Raw genomic sequence first — 14,913 nt, forward strand, 5'->3', positions numbered from 1 at the left:
TCGTTAATTAGTAATATCTACTGTTTTTTTATGTTCAAAAAATGATTTCTTCCAAAATATTCTAAGTACAAAAAGCACATTGCACATAATAATATTTGTTATATCTCGTTCTAATCAGAAAAAAAATAATTTTCATAGACTTGGGAAAAAAAATAAAAGTTTTTAGAGCGTTATGTTCAAAAAGTAGATGGTAAAATCACCGTTAATTAGTAAAATCTACTGTTTTTTTATGTTCAAAAAATGATTTCTTCCAAAATATTCTAAGTACAAAAGCACATTGCACATAATAATATTTGTTATAAATCGTTCTATCAGAAAAAAATAATATCATAGACTTGGAAATAATATTAAAGTTTTTAGAGCGTTATGATCAAAAAGTAGATGGTAAATCACCGTTAATTTGTAAAATCTGTTTTATTATGTTCAAAAATTGATTTCTTCCAAAATATTCTAAGTACAAAGGCACATTGCACATAATAATATTTGTTATGACTCGTTCTATCTGAAAATAAATAACTTCATAGACTTGGGAAAAAAATAAAAGTTTTTAGAGCGTTATGTTCAAAAAGTAGATGGTAAAATCACCGTTAATTAGTAAAATCTACTGTTTTTTTATGTTCAAAAAATGATTTTCTTCCAAAATATTCCCAAGTACATAAGCACATTGCACATAATAATTTTCGTTATAACTCTACCTATCAGGAAAAAATAACATTATAGACTTGTGAAAAATATTTAAGTTTTTCGAGCGTTATGTTCAAAAAGTAGATGGTAAAATCACCGTTAATTAGTAAAATCTACTGGTTTTTTTATGTTCAAAAAATGTTTTCCTCCAAAATACTCTAAGTACAAAAGCACATTGCACATAATAATATTTGTTATATCTCGTTCTATCAGAAAAAAAATAATTTCATAGACTTGGGAAAAATATAAAAGTTTTTAGAGCGTTTAGAAAAAATGTATATTGTGATAATCCAAAATATCGTAATTACAGTGGTTTCTTTTTTGAACATAAGTCTATTTACCCTTTAATTTTTACCCAAACTTTATGAAATTATATTTTTCTGATAGACCATTTTACGACGAATAAATACATATGATTTTTGTCATAGTACTATAATTATTTTATTTTTTTTATTACTACGAACCATAATAATTTGTGACGATCCAAATTAACGTCATTTTCACCCTATAATTTTCGGTCTTAGGGTTGATAAAAATTTTCCAACGGTAAAATATGAGTAAGAATACCATTCCGAACATTTAAAAAAAAAATCAAGTCGATATGTGCAATATTAAAGAAATTAGGTTTTTCATAGATTTTTGTTTAAGTCCAGGCTGCTTACGCATAGCTGTGAATACGTTGTTTTTTAACTCTGCGCACCAAATGTAGTAGAAAAACTGTATTTCTCAACAAAAACTCTATACAATTATATTTTTCTGATAGATAATATCACACTGAATCTTTATATATACTAAACTTACCTTAACTTCAAATATTATCGCAGAAATCTCATTTTGAACGTAAATATTTGACATATTTTCATCGTTTTAGAGGGTTATTTTTGTTAATTTGTAAAATCTACTGTTTTATTATGTTCAAAAAATGATTTCTTCCAAAACATTCTAAGTACAAAAGCACATTGCACATAATAATATTTGTTATAAATCGTTCTATCAGAAAAAAATAATATCATAGACTTGGAAATAATATTAAAGTTTTTTAGAGCGTTATGTTCAAAAAGTAGATGGTAAAATCACCGTTAATTTGTAAAATCTGTTTTTTTATGTTCAAAAAAATTATTTCTTCCCAAAATATTCTAAGTACAAATGCACATTGCACATAATAATATTTGTTATGACTCGTTCTATCAGAAAAAAATAACTTCATAGACTTGGGGAAAAATATAAGAGTTTTTAGAGCGTTTAGAAAAAATGTATATTGTGATAATCCAAAATATCGTAATTACAGTGGTTTCTTTTTTGAACATAAGTCTATTTTCCCTTTAATTTTTACCCAAACTTCTTCCAAAATAATTCTAAGTACAAAGGCACATTGCACATAATAATATTTGTTATGACTCGTTCTATCTGAAAAAAATAACTTCATAGACTTGGGAAAAAAAATAAAAGTTTTTAGAGCGTTATGTTCAAAAAGTAGATGGTAAAATCACCGTTAATTAGTAAAATCTACTGTTTTTTTATGTTCAAAAAATGTTTTCTTCCAAAATATTCTAAGTACAAAAGCACATTGCACACAATAATATTTGTTATATCTCGTTCTATCAGAAAAAAAATAATTTCATAGACTTGGGAAAAATATAAAAAGTTTTTTAGAGCGTTATGTTCAAAAAGTAGATGGTAAAATCACCGTTAATTTGTAAAATCTGTTTTATTATGTTCAAAAATTGATTTCTTCCAAAATATTCTAAGTACAAAGGCACATTGCAACATAATAATATTTGTTATGACTCGTTCTATCAGAAAAAAAATAACTTCATAGACTTGGGAAAAAAATAAAAGTTTTTTAGAGCGTTATGTTCAAAAAGTAGATGGTAAAATCACCGTTAATTAGTAAAATCTACTGTTTTTTTATGTTCAAATAATGATTTCTTCCAAAATATTCCAAGTACATAAGCACATTAGCACTATAATAATTTTCGTTATAAACTCTACCTATCAGGAAAAAATAACATTATAGACTTGTGAAAAATATTTAAGTTTTTCGAGCGTTATGTTCAAAAAGTAGATGGTAAAATCACCGTTAATTAGTAAAATCTACTGGTTTTTTTATGTTCAAAAAATGTTTTCCTCCAAAATACTCTAAGTACAAAAGCACATTGCACATAATAATATTTGTTATATCTCGTTCTATCAGAAAAAAATAATTTCATAGACTTGGGAAAAATATAAAAGTTTTTAGAGCGTTTAGAAAAAATGTATATTGTGATAATCCAAAATATCGTAATTACAGTGGTTTCTTTTTTGAACATAAGTCTATTTACCCTTTAATTTTTACCCAAACTTTATGAAATTATATTTTTCTGATAGACCATTTTTACCGACGAATAAATACATATGATTTTTGTCATAGTACTATAATTATTTTATTTTTTTAATTACTACGAACCATAATAATTTGTGACGATCCAAATTAACGTCATTTTCACCCTATAATTTCGGTCTTAGGGTTGATAAAAATTTTCCAACGGTAAAATATGAGTAAGAATACCATTCCGAACATTTAAAAAAAAAATCAAGTCGATATGTGCAATATTAAAGAAATTAGGTTTTCATAGATTTTTGTTTAAGTCCAGGCTGCTTACGCATAGCTGTGAATACGTTGTTTTTTTAACTCTGCGCACCAAATGTAGTAGAAAAACTGTATTTCTCAACAAAACTCTATACAATTATATTTTTCTGATAGATAATATCACACTGAATCTTTATATATACTAAACTTACCTTAACTTCAAATATTAATCGCAGAAATCTCATTTTGAACGTAAATATTTGACATATTTTCATCGTTTTAGAGGGTTATTTTTTGTTAATTTGTAAAATCTACTGTTTTATTATGTTCAAAAAAATGATTTCTTCCAAAAACATTCTAAGTACAAAAAGCACATTGCACATAATAATATTTGTTATAAATCGTTCTATCAGAAAAAATAATATCATAGACTTGGAAATAATATTAAAGTTTTTAGAGCGTTATGTTCAAAAAGTAGATGGTAAAATCACCGTTAATTTGTAAAATCTGTTTTTTTTATGTTCAAAAAATTATTTCTTCCAAAATATTCTAAGTACAAAATGCACATTGCACATAATAATATTTGTTATGACTCGTTCTATCAGAAAAAAATAACTTCATAGACTTGGGAAAAATTATAAGAGTTTTTAGAGCGTTTAGAAAAAATGTATATTGTGATAATCCAAAATATCGTAATTACAGTGGTTTCTTTTTTGAACATAAGTCTATTTTCCCTTTAATTTTTACCCAAACTTCTTCCAAAATATTCTAAGTACAAAGGCACATTGCACATAATAATATTTGTTATGACTCGTTCTATCTGAAAAAAATAACTTCATAGACTTGGAAAAAAATAAAAGTTTTTAGAGCGTTATGTTCAAAAAGTAGATGGTAAAATCACCGTTAATTAGTAAAATCTACTGTTTTTTTATGTTCAAAAAATGATTTCTTCCAAAATATTCTAAGTACAAAAGCACATTGCACATAATAATATTTTGTTATATCTCGTTCTATCAGAAAAAAATAATTTCATAGACTTGGGAAAAATATAAAAGTTTTTTAGAGCGTTATGTTCAAAAAGTAGATGGTAAAAATCACCGTTAATTAGTAATATCTACTGTTTTTTTATGTTCAAAAAATGATTTTCTTCCAAAATATTCTAAGTACAAAAAGCACATTGCACATAATAATATTTGTTATATCTCGTTCTATCAGAAAAAAAATAATTTCATAGACTTGGGAAAAAAATAAAAGTTTTTAGAGCGTTATGTTCAAAAAGTAGATGGTAAAATCACCGTTAATTAGTAAAATCTACTGTTTTTTTATGTTCAAAAAATGATTTCTTCCAAAATATTCTAAGTACAAAAGCACATTGCACATAATAATATTTGTTATAAATCGTTTCTATCAGAAAAAAAATTATCATAGACTTGGAAATTAATATTAAAGTTTTTAGAGCGTTATGATCAAAAAGTAGATGGTAACATCACCGTTAATTTGTAAAATCTGTTTTTATTATGTTCAAAAAATTGATTTCTTCCAAAATATTCTAAGTACAAAGGCACATTGCACATAATAATATTTGTTATGACTCGTTCTATCTGAAAAAAATAACTTCATAGACTTGGGAAAAAAATAAAAGTTTTTAGAGCGTTATGTTCAAAAAGTAGATGGTAAAATCACCGTTAATTAGTAAAATCTACTGTTTTTTTATGTTCAAAAAATGATTTTCTTCCAAAATATTCCAAGTACATAAGCACATTGCACATAATAATTTTCGTTATACACTCTACCTATCAGGAAAAAAATAACATTATAGACTTGTGAAAAATATTTAAGTTTTTTCGAGCGTTATGTTCAAAAAGTAGATGGTAAAATCACCGTTAATTAGTAAAATCTACTGGTTTTTTTATGTTCAAAAAATGTTTTCCTCCAAAATACTCTAAGTACAAAAGCACATTGCACATAATAATATTTGTTATATCTCGTTCTATCAGAAAAAAATAATTTCATAGGACTTGGGAAAAATATAAAAGTTTTTAGAGCGTTTAGAAAAAATGTATATTGTGATAATCCAAAATATCGTAATTACAGTGGTTTCTTTTTTGAACATAAGTCTATTTACCCTTTAATTTTTACCCAAACTTTATGAAATTATATTTTTTCTGATAGACCATTTTACGACGAATAAATACATATGATTTTTGTCATAGTACTATAATTATTTTATTTTTTTAATTACTACGAAACCATAATAATCTTGTGACGATCCAAATTAACGTCATTTTCACCCTATAATTTCGGTCTTAGGGTTGATAAAAATTTTTCCAACGGTAAAATATGAGTAAGAATACCATTCCGAACATTTAAAAAAAAAATCAAGTCGATATGTGCAATATTAAAGAAATTAGGTTTTCATAGATTTTTGTTTAAGTCCAGGCTGCTTACGCATAGCTGTGAATACGTTGTTTTTTAACTCTCTGCGCACCAAATGTAGTAGAAAAACTGATATTTCTCAACAAAACTCTATACCAATTATATTTTTCTGATAGATAATATCACACTGAATCTTTATATATTACTAAACTTACCTTAACTTCAAATATTATCGCAGAAATCTCATTTTGAACGTAAATATTTGACATATTTTCATCGTTTTAGAGGGTTATTTTTGTTAATTTGTAAAATCTACTGTTTTATTATGTTCAAAAAATGATTTCTTCCAAAACATTCTAAGTACAAAAGCACATTGCACATAATAATATTTGTTATAAATCGTTCTATCAGAAAAATAATAATATCATAGACTTGGAAATAATATTAAAGTTTTTAGAGCGTTATGTTCAAAAAGTAGATGGTAAAATCACCGTTAATTTGTAAAATCTGTTTTTTTATGTTCAAAAAAAATTATTTCTTCCAAAATATTCTAAGTACAAATGCACATTGCACATAATAATATTTGTTATGACTCGTTCTATCAGAAAAAAATAACTTCATAGACTTGGGAAAAATATAAGAGTTTTTAGAGCGTTTAGAAAAAATGTATATTGTGATAATCCAAAATATCGTAATTACAGTGGTTTCTTTTTTTGAACATAAGTCTATTTTTCCCTTTAATTTTTACCCAAACTTCTTCCCAAAATATTCTAAGTACAAAGGCACATTGCACATAATAATATTTGTTATGACTCGTTCTATCTGAAAAAAATAACTTCATAGACTTGGGAAAAAAATAAAAGTTTTTTAGAGCGTTATGTTCAAAAAGTAGATGGTAAAAATCACCGTTAATTAGTAAAATCTACTGTTTTTTTTATGTTCAAAAAAATGTTTTCTTCCAAAATATTCTAAGTACAAAAGCACATTGCACACAATAATATTTGTTATATCTCGTTCTATCAGAAAAAAATAATTTCATAGACTTGGGAAAAATATAAAAGTTTTTAGAGCGTTATGTTCAAAAAGTAGATGGTAAAATCACCGTTAATTTGTAAAATCTGTTTTATTATGTTCAAAAATTGATTTCTTCCAAAATATTCTAAGTACAAAGGCACATTGCACATAATAATATTTGTTATGACTCGTTCTATCAGAAAAAAAATAACTTCATAGACTTGGGAAAAAAATAAAAGTTTTTAGAGCGTTATGTTCAAAAAGTAGATGGTAAAATCACCGTTAATTAGTAAAATCTACTGTTTTTTTATGTTCAAATAATGATTTCTTCCAAAATTATTCCAAGTACATAAGCACATTGCACATAATAATTTTCGTTATAACTCTACCTTATCAGGAAAAAATAACATTATAGACTTGTGAAAAATATTTAAGTTTTTCGAGCGTTATGTTCAAAAAGTAGATGGTAAAATCACCGTTAATTAGTAAAATCTACTGGTTTTTTTATGTTCAAAAAATGTTTTCCTCCAAAATACTCTAAGTACAAAAGCACATTGCACATAATAATATTTGTTATATCTCGTTCTATCAGAAAAAAATAATTTCATAGACTTGGGAAAAATATAAAAGTTTTTAGAGCGTTTAGAAAAAATGTATATTGTGATAATCCAAAATATCGTAATTACAGTGGTTTCTTTTTTGAACATAAGTCTATTTACCCTTTAATTTTTACCCAAACTTTATGAAATTATATTTTTCTGATAGACCATTTTACGACGACAATAAATACATATGATTTTTTGTCATAGTACTATAATTATTTTATTTTTTTAATTACTACGAACCATAATAATTTGTGACGATCCAAATTAACGTCATTTTCACCCTATAATTTCGGTCTTAGGGTTGATAAAAATTTTCCAACGGTAAAATATGAGTAAGAATACCATTCCGAACATTTAAAAAAAAAATCAAGTCGATATGTGCAATATTAAAGAAATTAGGTTTTCATAGATTTTTGTTTTAAGTCCAGGCTGCTTACGCATAGCTGTGAATACGTTGTTTTTTAACTCTGCGCACCAAATGTAGTAGAAAAAACTGTATTTCTCAACAAAACTCTATACAATTATATTTTTCTGATAGATAATATCACACTGAATCTTTATATATACTAAACTTACCTTAACTTCAAATATTATCGCAGAAATCTCATTTTGAACGTAAATATTTGACATATTTTCATCGTTTTAGAGGGTTATTTTTGTTAATTTGTAAAATCTACTGTTTTATTATGTTCAAAAAATGATTTCTTCCAAAACATTCTAAGTACAAAAGCACATTGCACATAATAATATTTGTTATAAATCGTTCTATCAGAAAAAAATAATATCATAGACTTGGAAATAATATTAAAGTTTTTAGAGCGTTATGTTCAAAAAGTAGATGGTAAAATCACCGTTAATTTGTAAAATCTGTTTTTTTATGTTCAAAAAAATTATTTCTTCCAAAATATTCTAAGTACAAATGCACATTGCACATAATAATATTTGTTATGACTCGTTCTATCAGAAAAAAATAACTTCATAGACTTGGGAAAAACTATAAGAGTTTTTAGAGCGTTTAGAAAAAATGTATATTGTGATAATCCAAAATATCGTAATTACAGTGGTTTCTTTTTTGAACATAAGTCTATTTTCCCTTTAATTTTTACCCAAACTTCTTCCAAAAATATCTAATGTACAAAGGCACATTGCACATAATAATATTTGTTATGACTCGTTCTATCTGAAAAAAATAACTTCATAGACTTGGGAAAAAAATAAAAGTTTTTAAGAGCGTTATGTTCAAAAAGTAGATGGTAAAATCACCGTTTAATTAGTAAAATCTACTGTTTTTTTATGTTCAAAAAATGATTTCTTCCAAAATATTCTAAGTACAAAAAGCACATTGCACATAATAATATTTTGTTATATCTCGTTCTATCAGAAAAAAAATAATTTCATAGACTTGGGAAAATATATAAAAGTTATTTAGAGCGTTATGTTCAAAAAGTAGATGGTAAAATCACCGTTAATTAGTAATATCTACTGTTTTTTTTATGTTCAAAAAAATGATTTCTCTTCCAAAATATTCTAAGTACAAAAGCCACATTGCACATAATAATATTTGTTATATCTCGTTCTATCAGAAAAAAATAATTTCATAGACTTGGGAATAAAATAAAAGTTTTTAGAGCGTTATGTTCAAAAAGTAGATGGTAAAATCACCGTTAATTAGTAAAATCTACTGTTTTTTTATGTTCAAAAAAATGATTTCTTCCAAAATATTCTAAGTACAAAAGCACATTGCACATAATAATATTTGTTATAAATCGTTCTATCAGAAAAAAATAATATCATAGACTTGGAAATAATATCTAAAGTTTTTAGAGCGTTATGATCAAAAAGTAGATGGTAAATCACCGTTAATTTGTAAAATCTGTTTCTTATTATGTGTTCAAAAATTGATTTCTTTCCCAAAATATTCTAAGTACAAAGGCACATTGCACATAATATTTTTGTTATGACTCGTTCTATCTGAAAAAAATAACTTCATAGACTTGGGAAAAAAATAAAAGTTTTTAGAGCGTTATGTTCAAAAAGTAGATGGTAAAATCACCCGTTAATTAGTAAAATCTACTGTTTTTTTTATGTTCAAAAAAATGATTCTCTTCCAAAATATTCCAAGTACATAAGCACATTGCACATAATAATTTTCGTTATAAACTCTACCTATCAGGAAAAAATAACATTATAGACTTGTGAAAAATATATTAAGTTTTTCGAGCGTTATGTTTCAAAAGTAGATGGTAAAATCACCGTTAATTAGTAAAATCTACTGGTTTTTTTATGTTCAAAAATGTTTTCCTCCAAAATACTCTAAGTACAAAAGCACATTGCACATAATAATATTTGTTATATCTCGTTCTATCAGAAAAAAATAATTTCATAGACTTGGGAAAAATATAAAAGTTTTTAGAGCGTTTAGAAAAAATGTATATTGTGATAATCCAAAATATCGTAATTACAGTGGTTTCTTTTTTGAACATAAGTCTATTTACCCTTTAATTTTTACCCAAACTTTATGAAATTATATTTTTCTGATAGACCATTTTACGACGAATAAATACATATGATTTTTGTCATAGTACTATAATTATTTATTTTTTTAATTACTACGAACCATAATAATTTGTGACGATCCAAATTAACGTCATTTTCACCCTATAATTTCGGTCTTAGGGGTTGATAAAAATTTTCCAACGGTAAAAATATGAGTAAGAATACCATTCCGAACATTTAAAAAAAAAATCAAGTCGATATGTGCAATATTAAAGAAATTAGGTTTTCATAGATTTTTGTTTAAGTCCAGGCTGCTTACGCATAGCTGTGAATACGTTGTTTTTTAACTCTGCGCACCAAAATGTAGTAGAAAAAACTGTATTTCTCAACAAAACTCTATACAATTATATTTTTCTGATAGATAATATCACACTGAATCTTTATATATACTAAACTTACCTTAACTTCAAATATTATCGCAGAAAATCTCATTTTGAACGTAAATATTTGACATATTTTCATCGTTTTAGAGGGTTATTTTTGTTAATTTGTAAAATCTACTGTTTTATTATGTTCAAAAAATGATTTCTTCCAAAACATTCTAAGTACAAAAGCACATTGCACATAATAATATTTGTTATAAATCGTTCTATCAGAAAAAAAATAATATCATAGACTTGGAAATAATATTAAAGTTTTTAGAGCGTTATGTTCAAAAAAGTAGATGGTAAAATCACCGTTAAATCACCGTTAATTTGTAAAATCTGTTTTTTTATGTTCAAAAAAATTATTTCTTCCAAAATATTCTAAGTACAAATGCACATTGCACATAATAATATTTGTTATGACTCGTTCTATCAGAAAAAAATAACTTCATAGACTTGGGAAAAATATAAGAGTTTTTAGAGCGTTTAGAAAAAATGTATATTGTGATAATCCAAAATATCGTAATTACAGTGGTTTCTTTTTTGAACATAAGTCTATTTTCCCTTTAATTTTTACCCCAAACTTCTTCCAAAATATTCTAAGTACAAAGGCACATTGCACATAATAATATTTGTTATGACTCGTTCTATCTGAAAAAAATAACTTCATAGACTTGGGAAAAAAATAAAAGTTTTTAGAGCGTTATGTTCAAAAAGTAGATGGTAAAAATCACCGTTAATTAGTAAAAATCTACTGTTTTTTTATGTTCAAAAAATGTTTTCTTCCAAAATATTCTAAGTACAAAAGCACATTGCACACAATAATATTTGTTATATCTCGTTCTATCAGAAAAAAATAATTTCATAGACTTGGGAAAAATATAAAAGTTTTTAGAGCGTTATGTTCAAAAAGTAGATGGTAAAATCACCGTTAATTTGTAAAATCTGTTTTATTATGTTCAAAAATTGATTTCTTCCAAAATATTCTAAGTACAAAGGCACATTGCACATAATAATATTTTGTTATGACTCGTTTCTATCAGAAAAAAATAAACTTCATAGACTTGGGAAAAAAATAAAAGTTTTTAGAGCGTTATGTTCAAAAAGTAGATGGTAAAATCACCGTTAATTAGTAAAATCTACTGTTTTTTTATGTTCAAATAATGATTTCTTCCAAAATATTCCAAGTACATAAGCACATTGCACATAATAATTTTCGTTATAAACTCTACCTATCAGGAAAAAATAACATTATAGACTTGTGAAAAATATTTAAGTTTTTCGAGCGTTATGTTCAAAAAGTAGATGGTAAAATCACCGTTAATTAGTAAAATCTACTGGTTTTTTTATGTTCAAAAAATGTTTTCCTCCAAAATACTCTAAGTACAAAAGCACATTGCACATAATAATATTTGTTATATCTCGTTCTATCAGAAAAAAATAATTTCATAGACTTGGGAAAAAATATATAATCCAAAATATCGTAATTACAGTGGTTTCTTTTTTGAACATAAGTCTATTTACCCTTTAATTTTTACCCAAACTTTATGAAATTATATTTTTCTGATAGACCATTTTACGACGAATAAATACATATGATTTTTGTCATAGTACTATAATTATTTTATTTTTTTAATTACTACGAACCATAATAATTTGTGACGATCCAAATTAACGTCATTTTCACCCTATAATTTCGGTCTTAGGGTTGATAAAAATTTTCCAACGGTAAAAATATGAGTAAGAATACCATTCCGAACATTTAAAAAAAAAATCAAGTCGATATGTGCAATATTAAAGAAATTAGGTTTTCATAGATTTTTGTTTAAGTCCAGGCTGCTTACGCATAGCTGTGAATACGTTGTTTTTTTAACTCTGCGCACCAAATGTAGTAGAAAAAACTGTATTTCTCAACAAAACTCTATACAATTATATTTTTCTGATAGATAATATCACACTGAATCTTTATATATACTAAACTTACCTTAACTTCAAATATTATCGCAGAAATCTCATTTTGAACGTAAATATTTGACATATTTTCATCGTTTTAGAGGGTTATTTTTGTTAATTTGTAAAATCTACTGTTTTATTATGTTCAAAAAATGATTTCTTCCAAAACATTCTAAGTACAAAAGCACATTGCACATAATAATATTTGTTATAAATCGTTCTATCAGAAAAAAATAATATCATAGACTTGGAAATAATATTAAAGTTTTTAGAGCGTTATGTTCAAAAAGTAGATGGTAAAATCACCGTTAATTTGTAAAATCTGTTTTTTTATGTTCAAAAAATTATTTCTTCCAAAATATTCTAAGTACAAATGCACATTGCACATAATAATATTTGTTATGACTCGTTCTATCAGAAAAAAATAACTTCATAGACTTGGGAAAAATATAAGAGTTTTTAGAGCGTTTAGAAAAAATGTATATTGTGATAATCCAAAATATCGTAATTACAGTGGTTTCTTTTTTGAACATAAGTCTATTTTCCCTTTAATTTTTACCCAAACTTCTTCCAAAATATTCTAAGTACAAAGGCACATTGCACATAATAATATTTGTTATGACTCGTTCTATCTGAAAAAAATAACTTCATAGACTTGGGAAAAAAAATAAAAGTTTTTAGAGCGTTATGTTCAAAAAGTAGATGGTAAAATCACCGTTAATTAGTAAAATCTACTGTTTTTTTATGTTCAAAAAATGATTTCTTCCAAAATATTCTAAGTACAAAAGCACATTGCACATAATAATATTTGTTATATCTCGTTCTATCAGAAAAAAATAATTTCATAGACTTGGGAAAAATATAAAAGTTTTTTAGAGCGTTATGTTCAAAAAGTAGATGGTAAAATCACCGTTAATTAGTAATATCTACTGTTTTTTTTATGTTCAAAAAATGATTTCTTCCAAAATATTCTAAGTACAAAGCACATTGCACATAATAATATTTGTTATATCTCGTTCTATCAGAAAAAAAATAATTTCATAGACTTGGGAAAAAAAATAAAAGTTTTTAGAGCGTTATGTTCAAAAAGTAGATGGTAAAATCACCGTTAATTAGTAAAATCTACTGTTTTTTTATGTTCAAAAAATGATTTCTTCCAAAATATTCTAAGTACAAAAGCACATTGCACATAATAATATTTGTTATAAATCGTTCTATCAGAAAAAAATAATATCATAGACTTGGAAATAATATTAAAGTTTTTAGAGCGTTATGATCAAAAAGTAGATGGTAAATCACCGTTAATTTGTAAAATCTGTTTTATTATGTTCAAAAATTGATTTCTTCCAAAATATTCTAAGTACAAAGGCACATTGCACATAATAATATTTGTTATGACTCGTTCTATCTGAAAAAAATAACTTCATAGACTTGGGAAAAAAATAAAAGTTTTTAGAGCGTTATGTTCAAAAAGTAGATGGTAAAATCACCGTTAATTAGTAAAATCTACTGTTTTTTTATGTTCAAAAAATGATTTCTTCCAAAATATTCCAAGTACATAAGCACATTGCACATAATAATTTTCGTTATAACTCTACCTATCAGGAAAAAATAACATTATAGACTTGTGAAAAATATTTAAGTTTTTCGAGCGTTATGTTCAAAAAGTAGATGGTAAAATCACCGTTAATTAGTAAAATCTACTGGTTTTTTTATGTTCAAAAAATGTTTTCCTCCAAAATACTCTAAGTACAAAAGCACATTGCACATAATAATATTTGTTATATCTCGTTCTATCAGAAAAAAATAATTTCATAGACTTGGGAAAAATATAAAAGTTTTTAGAGCGTTTAGAAAAAATGTATATTGTGATAATCCAAAATATCGTAATTACAGTGGTTTCTTTTTTGAACATAAGTCTATTTACCCTTTAATTTTTACCCAAACTTTATGAAATTATATTTTTCTGATAGACCATTTTACGACGAATAAATACATATGATTTTTGTCATAGTACTATAATTATTTTATTTTTTTAATTACTACGAACCATAATAATTTGTGACGATCCAAATTAACGTCATTTTCACCCCTATAATTTCGGTCTTAGGGTTGATAAAAATTTTCCAACGGTAAAATATGAGTAAGAATACCATTCCGAACATTTAAAAAAAAAATCAAGTCGATATGTGCAATATTAAAGAAATTAGGTTTTCATAGATTTTTGTTTAAGTCCAGGCTGCTTACGCATAGCTGTGAATACGTTGTTTTTTAACTCTGCGCACCAAATGTAGTAGAAAAACTGTATTTCTCAACAAAACTCTATACAATTATATTTTTCTGATAGATAATATCACACTGAATCTTTATATATACTAAACTTACCTTAACTTCAAATATTATCGCAGAAATCTCATTTTGAACGTAAATATTTGACATATTTTCATCGTTTTAGAGGGTTATTTTTGTTAATTTGTAAAATCTACTGTTTTATTATGTTCAAAAAATGATTTCTTCCAAAACATTCTAAGTACAAAAGCACATTGCACATAATAATATTTGTTATAAATCGTTCTATCAGAAAAAAATAATATCATAGACTTGGAAATAATATTAAAGTTTTTAGAGCGTTATGTTCAAAAAGTAGATGGTAAAATCACCGTTAATTTGTAAAATCTGTTTTTTTATGTTCAAAAAAATTATTTCTTCCAAAATATTCTAAGTACAAATGCACATTGCACATAATAATATTTGTTATGACTCGTTCTATCAGAAAAAAAATAACTTCATA

Source organism: Metopolophium dirhodum, chromosome 1 (genome assembly GCF_019925205.1).
Source record: "Metopolophium dirhodum isolate CAU chromosome 1, ASM1992520v1, whole genome shotgun sequence".
In the NCBI taxonomy this organism is placed as follows: Eukaryota; Metazoa; Arthropoda; class Insecta; order Hemiptera; family Aphididae; genus Metopolophium; species Metopolophium dirhodum.